This window comes from Saccoglossus kowalevskii, chromosome 9 (assembly GCF_978046115.1).
Source record: "Saccoglossus kowalevskii chromosome 9, keSacKowa6.1, whole genome shotgun sequence".
Taxonomy (NCBI): domain Eukaryota; kingdom Metazoa; phylum Hemichordata; class Enteropneusta; family Harrimaniidae; genus Saccoglossus; species Saccoglossus kowalevskii.
This window is the reverse complement of record NC_140649.1, coordinates 31,662,254-31,686,831: the sequence shown is the minus strand read 5'-3', so window position 1 is coordinate 31,686,831 and position 24,578 is coordinate 31,662,254. Positions and strand designations below refer to the sequence as shown.

The 24,578-nt window shown below is 33.5% G+C and overlaps 1 protein-coding gene across 1 annotated transcript in view; it reads left to right on the top strand.

Moving 5' to 3' along the window:
• The first annotated feature begins 24,229 nt into the window (after positions 1 to 24,229).
• Positions 24,230 to 24,578, top strand: part of LOC100372481 (phosphatidylinositol 3-kinase regulatory subunit gamma-like) — a 31,946-nt gene continuing 31,597 nt past the window's right edge. Inside the window, exon 1 of the mRNA XM_078011434.2 lies at positions 24,230 to 24,377. The gene's annotated coding sequence lies outside the window, so the exon portion shown is untranslated. The remainder of the gene's footprint in view (positions 24,378 to 24,578) is intronic.

The following is a 24,578-nucleotide window of genomic DNA, read 5'->3' as shown; positions in this document are numbered from 1 at the left end:
TTTAAAAAAATTCAAAGAGTGAAGATTTCATTTTGTACAGATTTATTTTGTGAAAGTTTAAAAAAATTCAAAGAGTGAAGATTTCATTTTGTACAGGTTTATTTTGTGAAAGTTTAAAAAAATTCAAAAGTGAAGATTTCATTTTGTACGGGTTTATTTTGTGAAAGTTTAAAAAAATTCAAAGAGTGAAGATTTCATTTTGTACAGATTTATTTTGTGAAAGTTTAAAAAAATTCAAAGAGTGAAGATTTCATTTTGTACAGGTTTATTTTGTGAAAGGGGGAAAAAAGTCAAAGAGTGCAAATTGTCTTTTCACTGAATAGAAATCAAGTTTATCCTCTTCACTGCCAAGTTTGATCCCACCAAAATTTTTGTTCAAAATGTCAGTCTTCTGTAATTTTTTCATCGTTTGAATCGCATGGTTTTGTGAACTAAATTTCAATGTATTCCCCACATAGCCATGCGTGACTACTAAGAGAACATGTATTTGACCTCGGTAAAATACTTGGATTCGATTGAAAGTGCAAGTGGACATAAAATAAATTGACAGAATGTTGAGATGCCTGGCACATTTTAATACATTCTGTGAGAATGGTGTCTGCTAAAATAATAGTGGAGAGGTGATATATTGTTAGTAGTTAACTATTTTAAAGTTTGATAGGGTTTATAGTGAACCATTTCAACATTTAGTAGGGTTGGTAGTTATCATTTCAACATTTTGTAGGATTGGTAGTCAACTACTGTATTTCAACATTTGGTAGGGTCTTTAGTTAACCAATTCAATGTTTGGCAGGGTTGGTAATTGACCATTTTATGGTTTGGTAGTTAACCAGTTCAACATGGCTGGAGAAAAGGGTTGGGTTGGTAGTTAATCATTTCAACGTTTGGTAGGGCTGGTAGTTACCATTTCAATGTTTGGTAGGGTTGGTAGTTACCATTTCAACGTTTGGTAGGGTTGGTAGTTACCATTTCAATGTTTAGTAGGGTTGGAAGTTACCATTTCAATGTTTGGTAGGGTTGGTAGTTACCATTTCAACGTTTGGTAGGGTTGGTAGTTACCATTTCAATGTTTAGTAGGGTTGGAAGTTACCATTTCAATGTTTAGTTGGGTTGGTAGTTAACCATTTCAATGTTTGGTGGGGTTGGTAGTTACCATTTCAATGTTTAGTAGGGTTGGAAGTTACCATTTCAATGTTTGGTAGGGTTGGTAGTTACCATTTCAACGTTTGGTAGGGTTGGTAGTTACCATTTCAATGTTTAGTAGGGTTGGAAGTTACCATTTCAATGTTTAGTTGGGTTGGTAGTTAACCATTTCAATGTTTGGTGGGGTTGGTAGTTAACCATTTTAACGTTTGGTAGGGTTGGTATTATGGTACCTTGATACACATCAATTTGTTTTTCAGATTAGATCTGAAATGGGTAACTTGCAACCATTTAGTTTTTGACTCCTGTGTGCGAAGCACAAAAGGGAGTCTTTGCAGTTACCCTGTCTGTATGTCTGTATGTATGTCTGTATGTATGTATGTATGTATGTCACTTTTTTTGTTCCACCGTTATCTCAAGAACCACTAATCAAATTTTGGTGAAACTTGGTACATAGATGCTCTGGGATAATGCGCAGAGTTGATTAGGTTTTGGTAAAAATCTATGAATATTAATTACCTAATTTGCATGATAATTAGCTGATTTTTAGCTGTTCCAAGACTGTTCCACTGATATCTAAAGAACCACTCATTGGATTTTGATGAAATTTGGCACATGGATGCTCTGAACTAGTGCGCAGATTTGATTAGTTTTGGGTAAAAATCTGTTAATATTATTAATTACCTAATTTACATAATGATTAATCAATTTTCGGCTTTTCCACTGATATCTCAAGTACTAATCATAACATTTCAATAAAACTTGGGACACTGCACATACCTGATAGTTTTTAAGGTAATATCAGTACATATTAATTACCTAATTTGCATAATTAATTAATTTTCAGCTTTTGATATTTCGAGTAGTAATGATCACGTTTCAATGAAACTTGGTACTTGAGGACTGTGCAGAGACCTAATTAGTTTTTGGGTAAATATTTGTGCATATTAATCACCTTATTAGCATAATTAGTTAATTTTCAGCTTTTCACCTGATATCTTAAGTACTAATCATCACATTTCAATGAGACTTGCGACATAGATATTCTAGGACTATGCAGAGACCTGATTAATTTTGGGATAAATAATTCAAATTGTGCCTATTAATTACCTAATTTGCATAACTAGTTAATTTTTTGCTGTTCTATGATGTCTAAAAACCACTCATTGGATTTCAATGAAACTTTTAAATAGTACCCATCACATTTCAATGAACCTAAGACTATGCACCATATTAGTTTTTGGTAAATATTTATGCTACTTAATCACCTAATTAACATAATTATTTAATACTGATATCTCAAGTATTGATCATCACATTTGAATAAAACTTGGTACATAAATTCTCTAGGACAATAGACAGTCTGATTAATTTTGGGTTAAAATCTGTTCATATTAATTCTCTAATTAGTATAATAATTAATATTTTTTTGGTTCTAATCACATTTCAATGAAACTTGGTACATTGTGCAGACCTTATTAGTTTTACACTTAAATCTGTTCATATTAGTTACCTTATTTGCATAATTAGTTTTCAGCTATTCCATCAATATCTCAAGTATAAGTAATTTTGAATTAATTTGTAATGTGTCTCCAAAACTCTCAGCACACGGGAGTTCTTTCTAAGCTTTCTTTGATTATGAATGTTGTTAATAGTGTTATACATGCATTTACATCATGTTGCACATATGCATTTTATAAGTATAGTTTGACGATCAGATTCAAGATGGCTGAATGGCGACTGTTTTAGTTTTTAAAAAATCATCAAAATCAAGCATTTCCTCCATTCCATTCTATTTCATAATGAATGCTGTTCTTTCGCAATGTCTCCAACATTCTTTGTCTGATTGCAATCACGTTTCACAGCGACATTGCACTTCATCTGTTACTTGTTAATTACTGTATGGACAAGTACATGTTTGACGATCAGATGCAAGATGACTGAATGTCAATCATTTTAATGTTAAAAAATTATCGTAATTAAGCATCAGCTTTTTGATCTTGTTTATGTTCCAACTATACATGTATTAATATAAACAAAACTACATATCTTAAATTTGACAACTAACGGGGACTGTGCCGTGCATGGCATGTTAGAACATGCAATGATACACAAAGGATAGATGTGCATCTAGTGGATATTTTACAGTATTATCATTTTACAGCTGTCAAAATGTTTCTGTGGAAAACAATTAATTTATTATCATAGATCTCAAGAATATTGATTGAAATTGTTATATTTAATTTATAAAACATAAAAAAATTACACCTGAAAACCATTTACTGATGGAATTCTTTAATGTGAAGTTTCAGATACAACGTGCGGGTGAATGTCCGCTGAAGGATTTTATAATTTCAAAAAGGTGAACATCCTCAGTACAGGCGATCTGCATATTAAGGCATCACCTTTAAATGTATTCCCAGGGGTTGGCATGCTGCTGCTGCAAAAAAAAAGTATTTTTGCTGTGAGTCTTTGAAATTTCAAATAATTTCTTCAATACTCTAGGGTAGGATTTGGTTTACATACATCGTGCAATGGATCGACTCATCAACTCTAATTAGTTTTAAAGACTATCAGTGATGTTTGCTTTGTGTTCATGCTAGTCTGAAATCTCAATGCCCACCATTTGGATATTACTCCGGGCAAATAAATTATTAATTAAATTTCTTAAGGGTAAGAATCTCTTTTAAGAGTTTAACACTATTTTTTTTTTAATTGAGTCGTAGTTGATCAATTAAAAATTGTATTTTTATATATATTTTATTTAGAAAAGTTAACAGAGATCATTAATTAGTTCACACGTTTTAGTTACGCAAACTGATAGACCTGAAACAGCTGGTCATTTACTTGATACTACGTGACTTGAGTCACGTTATTACAATGCCTAGATGTAGCGTACTCTTAGTACAGGTCAGCATTGGGTTTATACTCGTGTATCGTCATGTAAATTTGAATGATATCATCTTTGATTTTTGTAATACACCATATGGATTGTCGGAAGCGTAGTAGTTATTTCGCTGGTTGCTCGCTTTGAACCCTAATGTTAGGATTGACCTCTATTCTGACTCAATGAAGCCACAGCTTTATTCACTAATAGGTGTGACTTTAGGAGAATCCTGATTATAGACCTAGATTAATTTTTCCTCAGGACCTGATACTGTGATATTGCATTAAATTGCTTTAATGTCATTATAGAAATATGATCACATATCAGCACTGTCATGTACACTGTAGTCCAAAACATGAAATATTTTTCATGGCAAAAATTCACGATCACATGTAGTTTTTGCAACAACATGCGATATATATGTTTTTTTGAAAAAAAACTCTCAAAATGGATACACAAACACCTGTCACTTCCTGCATCATAGTGGTACTGTTGGTAGAAAATATTTGAAAGTCTCATTCAAAGACTTTTAAATTTCAAAGTTACATGTATGTACTTATGCGCAGACATTTGTCTCCATATTTGTGGTATAGTACTTATGCCAATATGAAGACATTGACAATAAACTCAACCCCAACACCACCACCCCCTCCACCACTACCTCCTCCACCACTAACCTTTCAGTAAATTCTTGCCATGTTTATATACATAACATTTTCTGTAGGAACATGAAAAGTGTTAAGTGTTGTGCGGTTTGGTGTATATCTGGTACATATGATATAGCTCTTGTATGCCCCCAGTTTAATGTACCCTTGAAATCATTGAATACCATTTCAGACATCAGAGCTTATAGAATTTATTGCTCTCTACTTTGCATACACAATAACTTAATAAACATTCAATTATAAAAATTTATAGACCGTGCTGTGTAGTCATAATAAATTTATTCATTTCAAGGTTACTCTGTAGTTAAATACTTTTATATGCTGGTGTGTTGAACTTGTGTTGAACCGCTAGCCTAGTTACTGCCCTGAGTCATGTGTTGAGCTGAATTGATGAGAATTGTCGTCACTACACTCCTCATTGTGCAGTATAATAATGCTCTTCTATCAAGGTTATAGATGGACATGTATATCTCAGTTTACTCTACAATTCATTACCTTAAATCAGGGTTATTGGAGGTCAGGATTTGTGTTGCCCCAGGCAACCAGTGTTGCCTTGGTTGCAAGATTGATGTTTCATGGATGTGACAAAGGATGAGTTTATTTAAACCCTTCCATATTGCAGAAAATTGTTTTTATGGCACAAATTTTGCAGTCTAAATTATGGCAAATGGCGTCGTATTTAGTTATAATAATGTTGTAATAAATTTGTAGATCGTTAATGCTAATCTATTGACTAAATGACAGCTTCAAGTTGACTAATTTCACAATTTTTGTACAAGTAGATGTTGTTTTACGACGTTGCTAAGTTAGTGGCTAATCTATTGTCTCTCTATAAGTGTATTTTTATAGTAAACTTTAGATATTAATTTCTCACATTGGTTATTTAGTAATTTAAAAAACTCATCAAACATAAATGTTAAAGTGGTCTTAAATTATCAAATTTTCCAACTCAACTTCATAGTGTACTCTGATATACGGTAATGTACTTTATTTTCACTGAGGTTTTCCCTTCAGTAAAAATAGTGAAAATAAACTCCATACAAAACAGCCAAAATGTTTTCTCAGTGAAAATTAATTCTAGCTAAAATAAAGTATTTTCAGTGTATGAGCCTTAAATAACCTAACTTGCATAAAAGCCATTTGCAACCACTATACAAATGTGGAAGTGAAAGTTGCATGTTTTTCTGCGGATTGAGAATGCATTTTGATTCTCATTCACAACTGATTTTCAAAATGTTTTACAATTGTGATTTCAGTTGACAAGGTTGGTGGAAGGCTTAAAATAAAATGTTGTATGTATATTTATAAATTTTGATTTTATAACTTGCCTGCTGGCAAAGGGCAAGGTGTGGGTGATGTGTACACTAGTATGCTTCCAATCTGAGTTCTTAGTAGAGCTTTCTCCAGGTAAAAGCTTCCTCATAATTTTTTGAAAAAAGTTGGTCATAAATCGCATGACAATGTTTATTGGTTTATTGTGTACAATCATGGAGCTATTGTCTCGTGGCACAATGAAAGAGCAATTTTTTGTGACATTTTTTTGATTAACTTGCCCAAATATTTTTAGAAATCACTATTTTTAGAACTATTTTATAGAATTGCATATTTTGACACTTTTTAAAACCCAGATTTTTTAAATAATTGAAGACAACAAAAAGTACCCCATCATGTATGATTTTTATCTGTCACAAGCCTACAATTTGAGATATAACATGGCATATGTTGCCATAGGAACCTATGGTAAAGGTGTTATAATACTGCCAATACATGTATCCACTTTAAATACAACCATTAATAATCACGCCCCCCCCCCAACTTTTCCCCCCTATATATTCATTTATTCAAAATGAATAAATTCTGGGTTTTTTAATTTATGAGTAGGCTTTTCACTTAAGTAGCACAATTATAATGATGGGGACTACATGACATAACATATGAAGTCAAATTTGGCTTGCTGATAGTGTCTTGATGAGCTTAAGGGAATTAGAAAAATAATAATGAAAAAAATATTACAGAAAGACAGTAATTAGTTGGATGATTTACACGTGACCTCAGCCTTAATAGTCTGCAGCACAGGGATCCAGGGGCCGTTTGAAATATCTCACAAGACTGCAGGGCACTTACAATTATTCAGACTAACCTAGGTAGTCCACCCCTGCCATTACCTTAAACAGCTGGAGCGTTTGAATGGCTGAGTACATGGTCCGTTCATTTAAATATACCAGGCATTTCACCTGAAAACCTCGCATCAGTTAAAATCACCAAACTTTGTCATCACTTCTACTGAGTCCCACATCCCATATATACAGCACTACCAGTATTCTGTATGTATGATGCCAGTAATGTATACGTATGGTAAGCCTTTCATTTTTCTTTATTGTATACCCGTGTGTCATCATAAATGCAGCGTTAGCGGTTTTCTTTCGGCAGAATATTTTATCATGATTTGAAGCAGATGTACAATCTATATTTTTTTTTAATTGTTAAAGAAACGTTAATGTGTATTTATTATAAATAATTTTATATTAATTTTTTTTTTAATTTGGGATAAAATATACATGTATTTATAATAATGTTTTTTTTCTCAATATTTAGTGTTTCCGTTTACGTTGAGTGCTTATACATGTATATGTGTTTGGTTGATATATGCCTATCATATCACTCTCTATGTCCTTACGTTGGCATGGTTCTGCATTCACTATCAGTAGATAATTGGAAGCTCTGATATTATAGAGCTTAATCTGTGTGGGAGATAGCAAATGTTTGTAGTTTTCTGTGTGAAAATACATATTTATATAAAATGCTCTGTAATATGAGACGTGTTTCTAGATTGCAAGCTATTCATTTTATCTCGGTGTGTCTCCAATGGTAATGAGAAGGTCTATGAGCTCTACATTTTATCTCGTTGTATGATGTCCACTATGAATATTTTACGATTCATCGTTGGTAGCGTTACAAAATAAAAAGTAAAAAAAGAACTTCTGATATCTCTTTATATTTATTCATTGTCTGGTTATGCAGGGGTTGGAACATTACAACAAATTATTTGGTTTACAATTTTCTCATGGTGTGATCGTTTAATACTTAAACATTTGTTTGTAGTCTTCCTTGTGTCAGTACTAGGCAGAAGAAAATTATTAAAAAGAACAGTCTCACAAACCAAATTTTGGGGGAAATGTTCGCAAATAATTCTGTCGTCAGAGTCAATATGTTACTGGATGATTTTGAAATCTGATCTGCATTGGATTTAAATTATGTTAATGGAGAGTCTTCAAAAAATGGACACTGGTGGCATCAATATTAAATTTGGTCACTTCACTTATATATTATAATTTTTTTTCTCTCTCCATGTTTTATTGTTAATGAAAATGATATATGGTAATGCAGAAAAAAGCTTAAACAAATTCATTCAATTTAATGATAAGAAAAAAATGTGTCCCCAGTGCAGACAATGTCAGTAACTATACATTAGCGTAGCCTGAATGCATGAGCTTCACTTTCACAGAGGAATTGAGCTAATTTGTCACCAGAACATTGTTTTATTAGATTCTCTTTACATTTTCTCTAATTGCAGTCAAGTATACATAGTTTGCAGTTGGCTACCAGTAATTCTAAATTCATGAGTAAAAACGTTTTTGAAAACTGGGATGTACAATTAATTCTGTTAACCACTTGTAAAAAAATTTTGCTTTCATTTTTGCCTATTTTTTTACAATTTCTTATTTGATTTTAGACCAAACAGATTTTTGGCTACAGATCTTAACTGTTCTGAATATTGCCGTCCATGTCATGATGCTACTCTCTCATCAATGTTTTCCTGTTCATTTGTTTGGTTTGTCTGTCCTAAATATTGCCTTGTACTGTAAAATGACTAATTTTCACTGGGTTTAAATTTCGCTGATTTATCATTTCAGGCATATTCAGTAGGTTTTAAATTCACTGTTTTATCATTTAGCTAATGTGTTCTATGCTAAATTTTACATATTCACTGGGTTTTAATTCAGCACATTTTTCCCGTCAGCGAAATAAGCAAAATTAAAACCCAGTGAATAATTAAGCCCTTTACAGTACATGCATGTTTGTGATTACTCAATATTTTCTGCTGTACATACATTTAGGTAGATTCATTGTACATTCTACTAATGCTATTTCTATAGTAAACATTGCGGTGGTTACTACACTATGCCACAGAGAAGTAATACACACTTTATGCAATTATGTATTGATTCTTGTAATAATGTCTGTGTCGGTGGAAAACCATGATTTGTGAAACATCTTATCCTTCATTAAAAGTACATAACCCTTACATAAAAATAACCTACGTGCTTACATGCACATTGAAGGCCAGGCCAGAAAAATAACTAGTTTCATAGAATTTCTTGATTGAAAAAAAAATTCTGATAATAGAACCTTGATAATAGAACAGAATATAAAATAGTATAACATAACATAACATAACATATTATAACTCGTCTTTGTTAGCTTCGCATTCTGTGACATTTTTAACACCTGTGTGCGAAGCTCACAAAGTCGAGTTTTTGCAGGTATCCTTTGTGGTAGTTTGTTTAGTTTCAATGAAATATGGTACATACATGTAGGTGCTCTGGTACAATGTGCAAACTGGATTAGGTTTAGGTAATAATCTGCATATTAATCCTATGTTTTACATAATTATTAGTCAATTATTAATCATCAGATTTCAATGACACTTGATACATAAATTTTCTAGGACAATGCACATACCTGATTAGTTTTGTAAATCTGTACATATTAATTACGTAATTTGCATATTAAATAGTCAATTTTTTGCTTTTCCACCAATATCTCCAGTATTAATCACATTTCAATGAAACTTGGAACATAAATGCTCTAAATCAATGCACACATCTGATTAGTTTTGGTGTATATCTATGCATATTGATTACCCAATTTGCATATTAATTAGTCATTTCTTTTCCATCGATATCTCAAGAACTAATCATTTGAAAATCAAAATCAGCTTTTCTCTTTTTTTGCAAATCAGAGCTACATATATTTTGATCAGGATCTGCAGCAAATAAGAAATTATTTTCATTTGGTATAAAACAAACAAATTATAGAAAAAAAATTATAAAAATGTTACCCTCAAATTTTGTGTGGAAAATATATTTTTTTTAGAGGTAGAACCATTTCAGTTCAGATTGGCACCCTTTATTTATCAGGTGCTGTCTTGGTGACCTTTGAATAATACAACAATTTTTCCTTAATAAATTAACCAATTTCTGGCAACAGAAGAGCAGTGGATACTTTATAACTTTGACTGTTTTATTTTAAAGACAGATATGATATTAAAAATTAAGTTTTCTCTAAAAAAATTTATATTTTCTGAAATTTATGATGTTTTCATGCAAGTTTAAAATAATAGTTTTAAAGACTTGGGTATGATCGCAAATGTTCATTCCTGCTGTAATATGGATTGATCTGGAATGGGTGCAGACCCGCTTGTCTGGTAGATTATCTGCATCTGTCTAGTCAGTTAGCCACTTCAGCTAAGTTGCTACCCCAGGGTTTTTTCTAAACCGGGGAACAGGGGCGCAGCGCCCTGATACTCCTGGCTGGCGCCCTCTAACTGAATTGATGATTGAACTTTCAAGTCATAAATATATTTCTAGAGCCACGCACTTCTGTGCTGCCATACAATATGAAATCTTTCTCAAATATATTTTTCTGCATGAAAACCTCTCAGCAACACCAGCTGACAATGTGTCTGGACACCAAATACACTAAAATTATTCCAAAAATATTCAATGGCGATAGATACACCATTAAAACGGCGCAGAAATCTTCCAATGTGGCGTTTCCAGGTCGATCACCTGTGTGTGCTCTCTCTTGTTTATTTTACCCGAATAATTCAGAGAGTGGGAGGTTTTGTATGTATGCATCGTGATAAACCTACAAGTGCCGTAGATATGATGATTAGCTCAACAAATATATCTCGGCACACCAGGTAGGATCCTGAATTTGAGTTTGTTTCTTGATTAACCATGTAATCGGCTTATATTGATGTAATTTACATATTGTCAATACCTGGTTAAACAACCAGTCTTACAGAGAGCACACATGTATGGACTTGACTGTTAACTAGTTTGTGTCCTGCACTATTAACCCGTTAATCTAAATTTAAATCTACAGTATATTTTGCAGGCTGGTTTCATTGCACAAGTTTGCTAACTTGCTGCACAACTACTTCCGAGAGGTTTGATTGTATGCACCCATAGTACACCTCCATGCTTTGTAGCCTTACCAATATACCTCTGTTTGATTCCAGGTATTATGCATTGTACCATTTTGGGTATGACTATTAGCTATTAAAACAAATATACCTAAGTGCACAGGTTTAAACAACCTGATTGACTTCCGTGTGCGAAGCACAAAAGGGAGTCTTTGCAGTTACCCTGTCTGTATGTCTGTATGTCTGTATGTCCGTATGTCCGTATGTCTGTATGTATGTATGTCACTTTTTTTGTTCCACCGTTATCTCAAGAACCACTAATCAAATTTTGGTAAAACTTGGTACATAGATGCTCTGGGATAATGCGCAGAGTTGATTAGGTTTTGGTAAAAATCTATGAATATTAATTACCTAATTTTCATGATAATTAGCTGATTTTTAGCTGTTCCATGACTGTTCCACTGATATATGAAGAACCACTCATTGGATTTTGATGAAACTTGGCACATGGATGCTCTGAACTAATGTGCAGATTTGATTTGTTTTGGGTAAAAATCTATGAATATTAAATACCTAATTTGCATGATAATTAACTGATTTTAAGCTGTTCCATGACTGTTCCACTGATATTTGAAGAACCACTCATTGGATTTTGATGAAACTTGGCACATGGATGCTCTGATCTAATGCGCAGATTTCATTAGTTTTGGGTAAAAATCTGTTTATATTAATTACCTAATTTGCATAATGATTAATCAATTTTCGGCTTTTCCACTGATATCTCAAGTACTAATCATAACATTTCAATAAAACTTGGTACATAGATGTCATATGAGACTGCACAGATAGTTTTTAGGGTAATATCAGTACATATTAATTACCTAATTTGCATAATTAATTAATTTTCAGCTATTGATATTTCAAGTAGTTATGAACACATTTCAATGAAACATGGTACATAGTTACTTGAGGACTGTGCAGAGACCTAATTAGTTTTTGGAGAAATATTTGTGCATATTAATCACCTTATTAGCATATAATTAGTTAATTTTCAGCCCTTCACCTGATATCTCAAGTACTAATCATCACATTTCAATGAGACTTGCGACATAGATCTTCTAGGACTATGCAGAGACTTGATTAATTTTAGGATAAATTATTGTGCATATTAACTACTAATTTGTTTAATTAGTTAATTTGTCCTATTTAAAGAACCACTCATTGAATTTTAATGAAACTTTTAAAGAGTGCTCATCACATTTCAATGAACCTACATGTGTAGGACTATACACCATATTAATTTTGGTAAATATTTATGCTTCTTAATCACCTAATTAACATAATTAATTAATTAATTAATTAATACTGATATCTCAAGTATTGATCATCACATTTGAATAAAACTTGGTACATAAATGCTCTAGGACAATAGACAGCCTGATTAATTTTGGGTTAAAATCTGTTCATATTAATTCTCTTAATTAGCACAATAATTAATAATTTTTTGGTTCTAATCACATTTCAATGAAACTTGGTACATAGATATTACATTACGCAGATCTTATTACTTTTACATTGCGCAGACCTTATTAGTTTTACACTTAAATGTGTTCATATTAGTTACCTTATTTGCATAATTAGTTTTCTGCATTTCCATCAATATCTCAAGTTCAAGTAATTTTGAATTAATTTTTAATGTGTCTCCAATACTCTCAGCACACGGGAGTTCTTTCTAAGCTTTCTTTGATTTTTAGTTTGTTCTTTAATTGACCATGGTCCTGATTGACCTTCAGCTTGAATTGTGGGTAATTATGGTGCTGCTTAAACCAGGTTGCACAATCACTCTTACAGAAAGTACACATTTCCGTACTTGTACTGTTAGCTAGTCTGTGTCCCATTTAATGTTGTCCCATTAACCCATTATCTAAATTTAAACCACTGATATATTATACAGGCTGCTGTCATTGGACACACTCAATCATTATATATTTCAGTTATATTTATCAAATGCATGTGAACAGAATGGGAAAAGTAGATGGATGAAAATATTACATCCAGAGAAAAATATTTTCGCAAATACAGGTTTTGGATCTTAAGCCACAAACGTTCACTCTGTACTGTATTCACTCTGTACTGTATTCACTCTGTACTGTATTCACTCTGTACTGTATTCACTCTGTACTGTATTCACCCTGTACTGTATTCACCCTGTACTGTATTCACCCTGTACTGTATTCACCTGTACTGTATTCACCCTGTACTGTATTCACCCTGTACTGTATTCACCCTGTACTGTATTCACCCTGTACTGTATTCACCCTGTACTGTATTCACCCTGTGCTGTATTCACCCTGTGCTGTATTCACCCTGTGCTGTATTCACCCTGTGCTGTATTCACCCTGTGCTGTATTCACCCTGTGCTGTATTCACCCTGTACTGTTTTCACTCTGTACTGTACTGTATTCAATCTGTACTGTATTCAATCTGTACTGTACTGTACTGTACTGTACTGTACTGTACTGTACTGTACTGTACTGTACTGTACTGTACTGTACTGTACTGTACTGTACTGTACTGTACTGTACTGTACTGTACTGTACTGTACTGTACTGTACTGTACTGTACTGTACTGTACTGTACTGTACTGTACTGTACTGTACTGTACTGTACTGTACTGTACTGTACTGTACTGTACTGTACTGTACTGTACTGTACTGTACTGTACTGTACTGTACTGTACTGTACTGTACTGTACTGTACTGTACTGTACTGTACTGTACTGTACTGTACTGTACTGTACTGTACTGTACTGTACTGTACTGTACTGTACTGTACTGTACTGTACTGTACTGTACTGTACTGTACTGTACTGTACTGTATTCAATCTGTACTGTACTGTATTCAATCTGTACTGTACTGTACTGTTCTGTTTTCACTCTGTACTGTACTGTACTGTACTGTATTGTATTCAATCTGTACTGTACTGTACTGTACTGTATTGTATTCAATCTGTACTGTACTGTATTCAATTCAATCTGTACTGTACTGTATTCAATTCAATCTGTACTGTACTGTATTCAATTCAATCTGTACTGTACTGTATTTAATCTGTACTGTACTGTATTTAATCTGTACTGTACTGTATTTAATCTGTACTGTACTGTATTTAATCTGTACTGTACTGTATTCAATCTGTACTGTACTGTATTCAATCTGTACTGTACTGTATTCAATCTGTACTGTACTGTATTCAATCTGTACTGTACTGTATTCAATCTGTACTGTACTGTATTCAATCTGTACTGTACTGTATTCAATCTGTACTGTACTGTATTCAATCTGTACTGTACTGTATTCAATCTGTACTGTACTGTATTCAATCTGTACTGTACTGTATTCAATCTGTACTGTACTGTATTCAATCTGTACTGTACTGTATTCAATCTGTACTGTACTGTACTGTACTGTATTCAATCTGTACTGTACTGTATTCAATTCAATCTGTACTGTATTTAATCTGTATTGTATTCAATCTGTACTGTACTGTATTCAATCTGTACTGTACTGTATTCACTCTGAACTGTACTGTATTCAATCTGTACTGTACTGTATTCAATCTGTACTGTACTGTATTCAATCTGTACTGTACTGTACTGTACTGTACTGTACTGTACTGTACTGTACTGTACTGTACTGTACTGTACTGTACTGTACTGTACTGTACTGTACTGTACTGTACTGTACTGTACTGTACTGTACTGTACTGTACTGTACTGTACTGTACTGTACTGTACTGTACTGTATTCAATCTGTACTGTATTCAATCTGTACTGTATTCAATCTGTACTGTACTGTACTGTACTGTACTGTACTGTACTGTACTGTACTGTACTGTATTCAATCTGTACTGTATTCAATCTGTACTGTACTGTACTGTACTGTACTGTACTGTACTGTACTGTACTGTACTGTACTGTACTGTACTGTACTGTACTGTACTGTACTGTATTCAATCTGTACTGTACTGTACTGTACTGTACTGTACTGTACTGTACTGTACTGTACTGTACTGTACTGTACTGTACTGTATTCAATCTGTACTGTACTGTATTCAATCTGTACTGTACTGTACTGTTCTGTTTTCACTCTGTACTGTACTGTACTGTACTGTACTGTATTGTACTGTACTGTATTGTATTCAATCTGTACTGTACTGTATTCAATTCAATCTGTACTGTACTGTATTCAATTCAATCTGTACTGTACTGTATTCAATTCAATCTGTACTGTACTGTATTTAATCTGTACTGTACTGTATTTAATCTGTACTGTACTGTATTTAATCTGTACTGTACTGTATTTAATCTGTACTGTACTGTATTCAATCTGTACTGTACTGTATTTAATCTGTACTGTACTGTATTTAATCTGTACTGTACTGTATTCAATCTGTACTGTACTGTATTCAATCTGTACTGTACTGTATTCAATCTGTACTGTACTGTATTCAATCTGTACTGTACTGTACTGTTCTGTTTTCACTCTGTACTGTACTGTACTGTACTGTACTGTACTGTACTGTACTGTACTGTATTCAATCTGTACTGTACTGTATTCACTCTGTACTGTACTGTATTCAATCTGTACTGTACTGTATTCAATCTGTACTGTACTGTATTCAATCTGTACTGTACTGTACTGTTCTGTTTTCACTCTGTACTGTACTGTACTGTACTGTACTGTATTCAATCTGTACTGTACTGTATTCAATTCAATCTGTACTGTATTTAATCTGTATTGTATTCAATCTGTACTGTACTGTATTCAATCTGTACTGTACTGTATTCACTCTGAACTGTACTGTATTCAATCTGTACTGTACTGTATTCAATCTGTACTGTACTGTATTCAATCTGTACTGTACTGTATTCAATCTGTACTGTACTGTATTCAATCTGTACTGTACTGTATTCAATCTGTACTGTACTGTATTCAATCTGTACTGTACTGTATTCAATCTGTACTGTACTGTATTCAATCTGTACTGTACTGTATTCAATCTGTACTGTACTGTACTGTTCTGTTTTCACTCTGTACTGTACTGTACTGTACTGTACTGTACTGTATTCAATCTGTACTGTACTGTATTCAATTCAATCTGTACTGTACTGTATTCAATCTGTACTGTACTGTATTCAATCTGTACTGTACTGTATTCACTCTGTACTGTACTGTATTTAATCTGTATTGTATTCAATCTGTACTGTACTGTATTCACTCTGAACTGTACTGTATTCAATCTGTACTGTACTGTATTCAATCTGTACTGTACTGTATTCAATCTGTACTGTACTGTACTGTTCTGTTTTCACTCTGTACTGTACTGTACTGTACTGTACTGTACTGTACTGTATTCAATCTGTACTGTACTGTATTCAATTCAATCTGTACTGTACTGTATTTAATCTGTATTGTATTCAATCTGTACTGTACTGTATTCACTCTGTACTGTACTGTATTCAATCTGTACTGTACTGTATTCAATCTGTACTGTACTGTATTCAATCTGTACTGTACTGTATTCAATCTGTACTGTACTGTACTGTTCTGTTTTCACTCTGTACTGTACTGTACTGTACTGTACTGTACTGTACTGTATTCAATCTGTACTGTACTGTATTCAATTCAATCTGTACTGTACTGTATTTAATCTGTATTGTATTCAATCTGTACTGTACTGTATTCAATCTGTACTGTACTGTATTCAATCTGTACTGTACTGTATTCAATCTGTACTGTACTGTACTGTTCTGTTTTCACTCTGTACTGTACTGTACTGTACTGTACTGTACTGTACTGTACTGTACTGTACTGTACTGTACTGTACTGTACTGTACTGTACTGTACTGTACTGTATTCAATCTGTATTGTATTCAATCTGTACTGTACTGTACTGTATTCAATCTGTATTGTATTCAATCTGTACTGTACTGTATTCAATCTGTACTGTACTGTACTGTACTGTACTGTATTCAATCTGTATTGTATTCAATCTGTACTGTACTGTACTGTACTGTACTGTATTCAATCTGTATTGTATTCAATCTGTACTGTACTGTATTCAATCTGTACTGTACTGTACTGTACTGTATTCAATCTGTATTGTATTCAATCTGTACTGTACTGTATTCAATCTGTACTGTACTGTACTGTACTGTATTCAATCTGTACTGTACTGTATTCAATCTGTATTGTATTCAATCTGTACTGTACTGTATTCAATCTGTACTGTACTGTATTCAATCTGTACTGTACTGTATTTACAAATTAATGACAAATTCATAAAATAGTTTGTACATGTAAATTTGAAACAACTAAAGAAGTCCAACTTTTTCTGACAGAGATACATGGCTTTATTCATGTACAAGTGATTCAATCATCCAAACTACACGTCCTTTCTCTACTACCGTACATGCCAATAAGTGTGTTGTGCTGACGAACACAGTTTATAAATAAATATTTTAACTGACTAAACCTGTGTAGAGTGATGGTATTCTGAAATAGTAATCAGTTATTTAATTTTCGCAATTTTCGCTGAAGGAATGATTCAGTGAAGATAAAATCTAGCAAATATACTATTTTTCCTATACTTGTATTTTACATTCAACTCGTCAGAAATCAGTGAAAATAAATTCTATAAAAATCACCCCAAAAGTCTTTTTCAGTGAAAATTAATTCCAGCTAAAAATAAAGTATTGTACAGTACATACATTTAAGCCGATTATTGACTAGATATTAGATATGAGATGTAACTCAAAAATAGGTGATGGAAACATTATTTTGTGTTGCAGTTCACCCCCCCCCCCTTTGCTGCCTGGCGTATTGGAATGATGGCTCTATTTTACCATTAAACAAATGACCAGCTGTCTCAAAATGGTAATTCTATTCGTGCGATCAAAACAGTGTGTGTACGCATATTTTGCTTGCCTGTTGTGTTTTAAGCTCATCTGAGCCTTTTGTTATTATACATGTACACACTCCTTTTTATGTGCATGATTTTGTGTGTTTTATACTTTTATCCTGAAGAAAAACAAACCATCTCGATGCTTGTTCACCTTAATCCATGTGTACTATTTGTAGCATATTAATAAAAGACAGTGAATATTAATGAATTCCTAGAAGAGATTTAAATATATTCTTGATCGGATACGTTTTGGAGATTAAATGAGGATTTGTGGACTGCCGTGAACAAAGTACATCAACCTGTGTTTAGGTCTGCACTAATGGATTACCCAGGGTTCAATCCTGGCTTTATATTTCTTTAATACTCGCTTCTGTGTTTGATCGGAGAAACAACACGTACATTTGACGACGATATACATGTACTAGCGTTTCCAGTGCCTAGTATGTTCGTTTCAACCCTGTATCTTGTAATGGCCACTAGAGAACGATGCAGTGGGGCTTACTTCCTGTTTCAGTTGCTGTTGCTGTTGCATGCTGGACCAATTCTTTCAAACATGGTGACTAGACCATGAAAACACTGTGTATTATGAAAATGTACGTGCAGCATTTTATCGATGCTCATCACTTGAAAATATTAGAAGGCAATGTAACTACAAAATTCATCATAAAAAAAATTATGGAATTGGAAATTACCTTTCAATACCCTACTACACACATGTATACCTAACCAAATTATTTGACCGCATGAATAATTTGTTACCGCAGCTGTTTTGACATCTGAGTGTACTTTTGTTTGTTCATACCTTGTAGGGGTAATTTTATAACTTTCAAGAGTTCAGCTGTACTTTCTATAATATTATATAGATATTCATTTAAGAGAGCATTGTTCTTGTCGCATGCCCTATCTACTCGGTATCTTGTTACAGGTGTGTTGTACTTCTTCGTAATACATTTCATTTACGACTTTCGGTTAGCACACACTGCTCATTAATTTGCAATTACATTTGCTACAGCTAGGTATATACGAGAAATTTTCATCTATTAATACTGCTGTATTACAGCCACAGGATTTAGATTACAATATTTGGTTTATTAGAAACACACTTCCATTAGTCTGACTGGAATCATGGCATCTTCACAAATTGCATACATTTATTTCATATATCCTTGCTTATAGTGATTTATCCTCCCTACTTCTTTGCCATAGTAATAGTGCTTCTCAGTCTCTTCACAATTTTATTAGTGTTTAGTTTACTTCCATTAATAGGTGAAGCATGAAAGAGTTTTTTTTATATTTCTGATCAGCTGTTTCTCACTTTCCGGAGATGAATCTCGTTCCAATACTTGTTACTAAAAGCTTATTACTTTAATAACTCTTTTGGTTGCTAAGTAACAATTATGCAATGTATAGGTTACATAGAAAGATAAACTGATAATCTTGCAGTTTCTGTGGACTGATTGTTGAATTTTGGTTGCTAGGAGATGATTACATAAGTTGATGCAAATTCAGCTATGTAGTGGGTAATAGATTTGGGTTATTGATTAGTCTCCAGGTGCCTGTGCTTGATGAATTCATAGTTACAGGTGGTTTCTAATCTCTCCTCTGGTAGTGATGATACAGTAAAATAAAACTAATTTAATATCCTTCTAATTCACAATGCAGCTAATTTAGTTAATATCCAGCTAATTCATGATGCAGATAATTTAGTGAATATCCAGCTAACTCATGATGCTGCTAATTTAGTGAATATCCTTCTAATTCACAATGCAGCTAATTTAGTGAATATTTTGCTAATTCATGATGCTAAATTAGTGAATATCCTTCTAATTCACAATGCAGCTAATTTAGTTAATATCCAGCTAATTCATGATGCAGATAATTTAGTGAATATCCAGCTAATTCATGATGCTTCTAATTTAGTGAATATCCTGCTACTTCATGGTGCAGCTAATTTAGTGAATATAATGCTAATTCACAATGCAGCTAATTTAGTGAATATTTTGCTAATTCATGCTAATTTAGTAAATATCCTTCTAATTCACAATGCAGCTAATTTAGTGAATTTCCCTCTAATTCATGATGCAGATCATTTAGTGAATATCCAGCTACTTCATGGTGCAGCTAATTTAGTGAAATATCCTTCTAATTCACAATGCAGCTAATTTAGTGAATATTTTGCTAATTCATGATGCTAAATTAGTGAATATCCTTCTAATTCACAATGCAGCTAATTTAGTTAATATCCAGCTAATTCATGATGCAGATAATTTAGCGAATATCCAGCTAATTCATGATGCTTCTAATTTTATAGTGAATATCCTGCTACTTCATGGTGCAGCTAATTTAGTGAATATAATGCTAATTCACAATGCAGCTAATTTAGTGAATATTTTGCTAATTCATGCTAATTTAGTAAATATCCTTCTAATTCACAATGCAGCTAATTTAGTGAATATTCTTCTAATTCATGATGTTTCTAATTTAGTGAATATCCTGCTACTTCGTGGTGCAGCTAATTTAGTGAATATCCTTCTAATTCACATTGCAGCTAATTTAGTGAATATCCTTCTAATTCATGATGCAGATAATTTAGCGAATATTCTTCTAATTCATGATGTTTCTAATTTAGTGAATATCCTGCTATTTCGTGGTGCAGCTAATTTAGTGAATATACTGCTAATTCACAATGCAGCTAATTTAGTGAATATCCTTCTAATTCATGATGCAGATAATTATAATACGTAATTAGTTAATTAAACTGCATGTTTTAAATATTGATAAGTACATGTTGTACTGTATTTACTCTATTAGTAGTGCTTGCACATGTATGTAAATGACATAGGTGGTCAAAATTAATCACGTCATAAATCATATGACATATTTAGTACATGACATTTGTTAAAACTTTCTAGGATTGAAACTTATCCACAAGGTGAGCATTTCATTTCCGACGGTGTTTAATTTGTTAAAAGAACAAATTATGTTAAAACTTTGGGTGAGGATACTTCCAAACTGCTTTTAGCGCCATAATTGTCATAATGACGCATGTCTGCCTACTCATATGACATAACAATTGACGCGGACTCAGCAGGTGTTGTCCAGGGCAGACGAATAACTGCTAAAAAAAAAAAAGAGAAAAAAAACGCTCAATTATGTGGTATTCAATATAAAGATCCACTGTTCTGTCTTTCACCGATTCTCTAATTGAATATCTGTGGTCACCGTGGTTACACTTCTGCAGGATTGACGTGTGTAGTGTCTTTTTTTTTTTCATACCCAGAAGGCGCGTCTTTGTCCTGCTCATGTGCATAGCTGGTTTGCTCATTGCCATGACAATATTAGTGACGTCAAAATCAGATATTGCTCAACAGCTTCCCACCAAGAACCAGTACTCGTTATGCTTTACCTTACATCGTAACTATCTATTTCTGATGTCTGCGGTAGTATTCTTTCATGTAGTCTAGGTGTACCGGTACTAGCAATGTTTGTAGCAGATTTAATTTTCCATTGCTTGCCAACCCTATCAAGTTATATGGTAGAGTAACGTGCACACACTACATTAGCGGCAATCAATTCATCAATACTAGGCTTGTCTCTCTGCTCCCTATGTCTATCTCTGTCATTTGATGGAACCATGTGCCTGATGGAGAAGCAAGGTAAGGCAACAAATATTGATGGTGATTGTAATTTTCTTTATTGTAATAATATATTTACTAGTATGTAACTTTTTTTTTCATCATTATCAATGCTTTTACTTTTAACATGATTCAGTTGCCGGTATACTTAATTTCCCCGTCATGATACATGTGTGGTGCGTTGGTTGGTCGGTAAACTACAATAAAAATCATGTTTTGGTGATTTTTCTTATAATGATGTTTTTACCACTACTATATACAAATGTACGTACTGATGACGTGGATCATGCGTGCATATCTGTGGTTTGTGAATCTTCAATGCCTAGTGTATTTGTCAGCCTATTATTTCTAACATGTTTGGCTAATTTCACTGATTATCCCTCTGTACATGTATATGTACAGTAATAAGATGACATTTACCGACTTTCGGTAAACCCATATCCACTTGATTGTGTTACTTAACCCAAATTTTTCACATTGCCCAACAATCTTATACAGTTTTTGGTATGATTTGTTGCCCTATTGGAGCACCGATCTTGATTCTCCATGGGAGCACCGATCTTGATTCTCTATGGGAGCACTGATTTGGATTCCCTTTAGAAGCACTGATCTTGATTTTCTCGCGGAACTTGTTTATTTATGGGCGCACAGATCTTTATTTTTTTATAGGGTCATCGATCTTCATTCCCTAAGGGAGCACCAATCTTCATTCCCTAAGGGAGTACCGATCTTCATTCCCTAAGGGAGCACCAATCTTCATTCCCTAAGGGAGCACCAATCTTCATTCCCTATGGGAGCACCAATCTTCATTCCCTATGGGAGCACCGATCTTCATTCCCTAAGGGAGCACCGATCTTCATTCCCTATGGCAGCACTGATCTTCATTCCCTATGGGGGGCACCGATCTTCATTCCCTATGGGGGGCATCGATCTTCATTCCCTATGGGGGGCACCGATCTTCATTCCCTATGGGGGGCACCGATCTTCATTCTCTATGGCGGGCACCGATCTTCATTCCCTATGGCGGGCACCGATCTTCATTCCCTATGGCGAGCACCGATCTTCATTCCCTATGGGAGCACCGATCTTCATTCCTTATGGGAGCACTGATTTTGATTCTCTCTAGGAGCACTGATCTGGATTCTCTCTAGGAGCACTGATCTGGATTCTCTCTAGGAGCACTGATCTGGATTCTTTCTCTGAACTTCTCTGTTTATTTATGAGAGCACAGATTTTCTATGGAAGCACCGATCTTGATTCCCTATGGGAGCAATGATTTTGATTCTCTCTAGGAGCACTGATCTTGATTCTCTTGATCTTGATTATTATATTTATCCATAAACTGTATTCTCTGGTCATATTGTGAATATTGAATTTAAGTCTGTGCTGCTTTTCACACACTGTTGCTGTGAACAGTTTTTTAAGATTTAATTTAAAATTATCCAGAAAATAATGTAGACAAATTGGCACCGAATGTGTTGTAAGAGGGAAAAGTCTGAAATGCCATTTTTTGCCCCATCTTTATTGTTCTCATTTTCAAAATAACATTTATTAATTGGTTCAATTCAAATGGAAACTAGAAAAACAAGTTTGGCAAAGAAAACAGTTAATAGTCTCATTAAAATTTAGATTCAGTTCTTGAAAACAACATTGAAGCTGCATGTATTTAAAGTGCAAGTGAAACCTGCTTGTGTCTATGTCAGTGTACTTTATATTAATATTTGTATTCTGTAATGAAAACAAAGTCTCTACTCGACGTGTGTTTTCACATGATTTCCAAACATAATTACTTTTTTTGTAAGCAGGACCTGTAGGCCATGAATGTTGAAAATTATACAAATTATGATATCTGTGGTTATGGTTATGATACTCAAATATTTTGTATGAACTTGAATTTCATGTTTTATTTTCTCAACCTTAAAATGTCAATAAAAATCTAACACATGTCTGTTTCAACAAACAAGGTAATATTTAACCATACTAAAAGTTGTAATCACATTCTGTTCACCATAAAATCTGTGTACTGTTCTGTCTGCAAAATTAAAAGTATGTTTTTGTTTTAATGATGAACTTTATTTCTTGCATTAGTTACCTTGAATTATTAAAAAAAATCTTTCAAGCTTAATTTTATTTACTAATATGCACAATGAAATGTTGTGATATTGGCTGTTTGTTTGACTTGAAATGTGATGAGGAATCAAATGATGACACGGTTCTACCGTGGTGATACTGTCTGTATGTCTGTATGTCTGTCTGTCTGTCTGTCTGTCTGTATGTATGTTTGTTTGACTTGAAATGTGATGAGGAATCAAATGATGACACGGTTCTACCGTGGTGATACTGTCTGTATGTCTGTCTGTATGTATGTATGTTTGTTTGACTTGAAATGTGATGAGGAATCAAATGATGACACGGTTCTACCGTGGTGATACTGTCTGTATGTCTGTCTGTATGTATGTTTGTTTGACTTGAAATGTGATGAGGAATTAAGTGATGATAAGGATCTACCGTGGTGATACTGTCTGTATCTCTGTGTGTATGTATGTTTGTTTGAATGGAAATTTGATGGAGAATTAAGTGATGACGAGGATCTACCATGGTGATACTGTTTGAATGGAAATGTTGGGGGAGGGCTTGAGTTATAATTGTACACTATGCCAGTATGTTTTCAAGGTCTGATCCTTTGAAATTGTTTTAATTATTTGGAATTCTTGTTATTTGAAAAGGTACATGTATTGTAAAGTATGCGTATAGCGGAATAATAATAACAATTGTAAGTAATATTGTCTTTTATTTTGTACATTCACAGCCACTCCAAGGGGCCACAATATCACCGATGCCTACTTTATTACACCTCAACTCTGCCGACACTGTAAGTAAATGTGTCAATCTGCATCTCTCACATACAATGTAAAAAAAAAAACATTGGTCAATATGCCTGTATTCAACAATTGGAGTGGAATTTCATGTGAAAACCAACAAATTTTGAGTCAGTACTCAATATTGGTAATACCGCAGTGTGGTTGAATCAACTTTATTTCTTAGACTTTCAATTTTGTTCACTATTTGATTT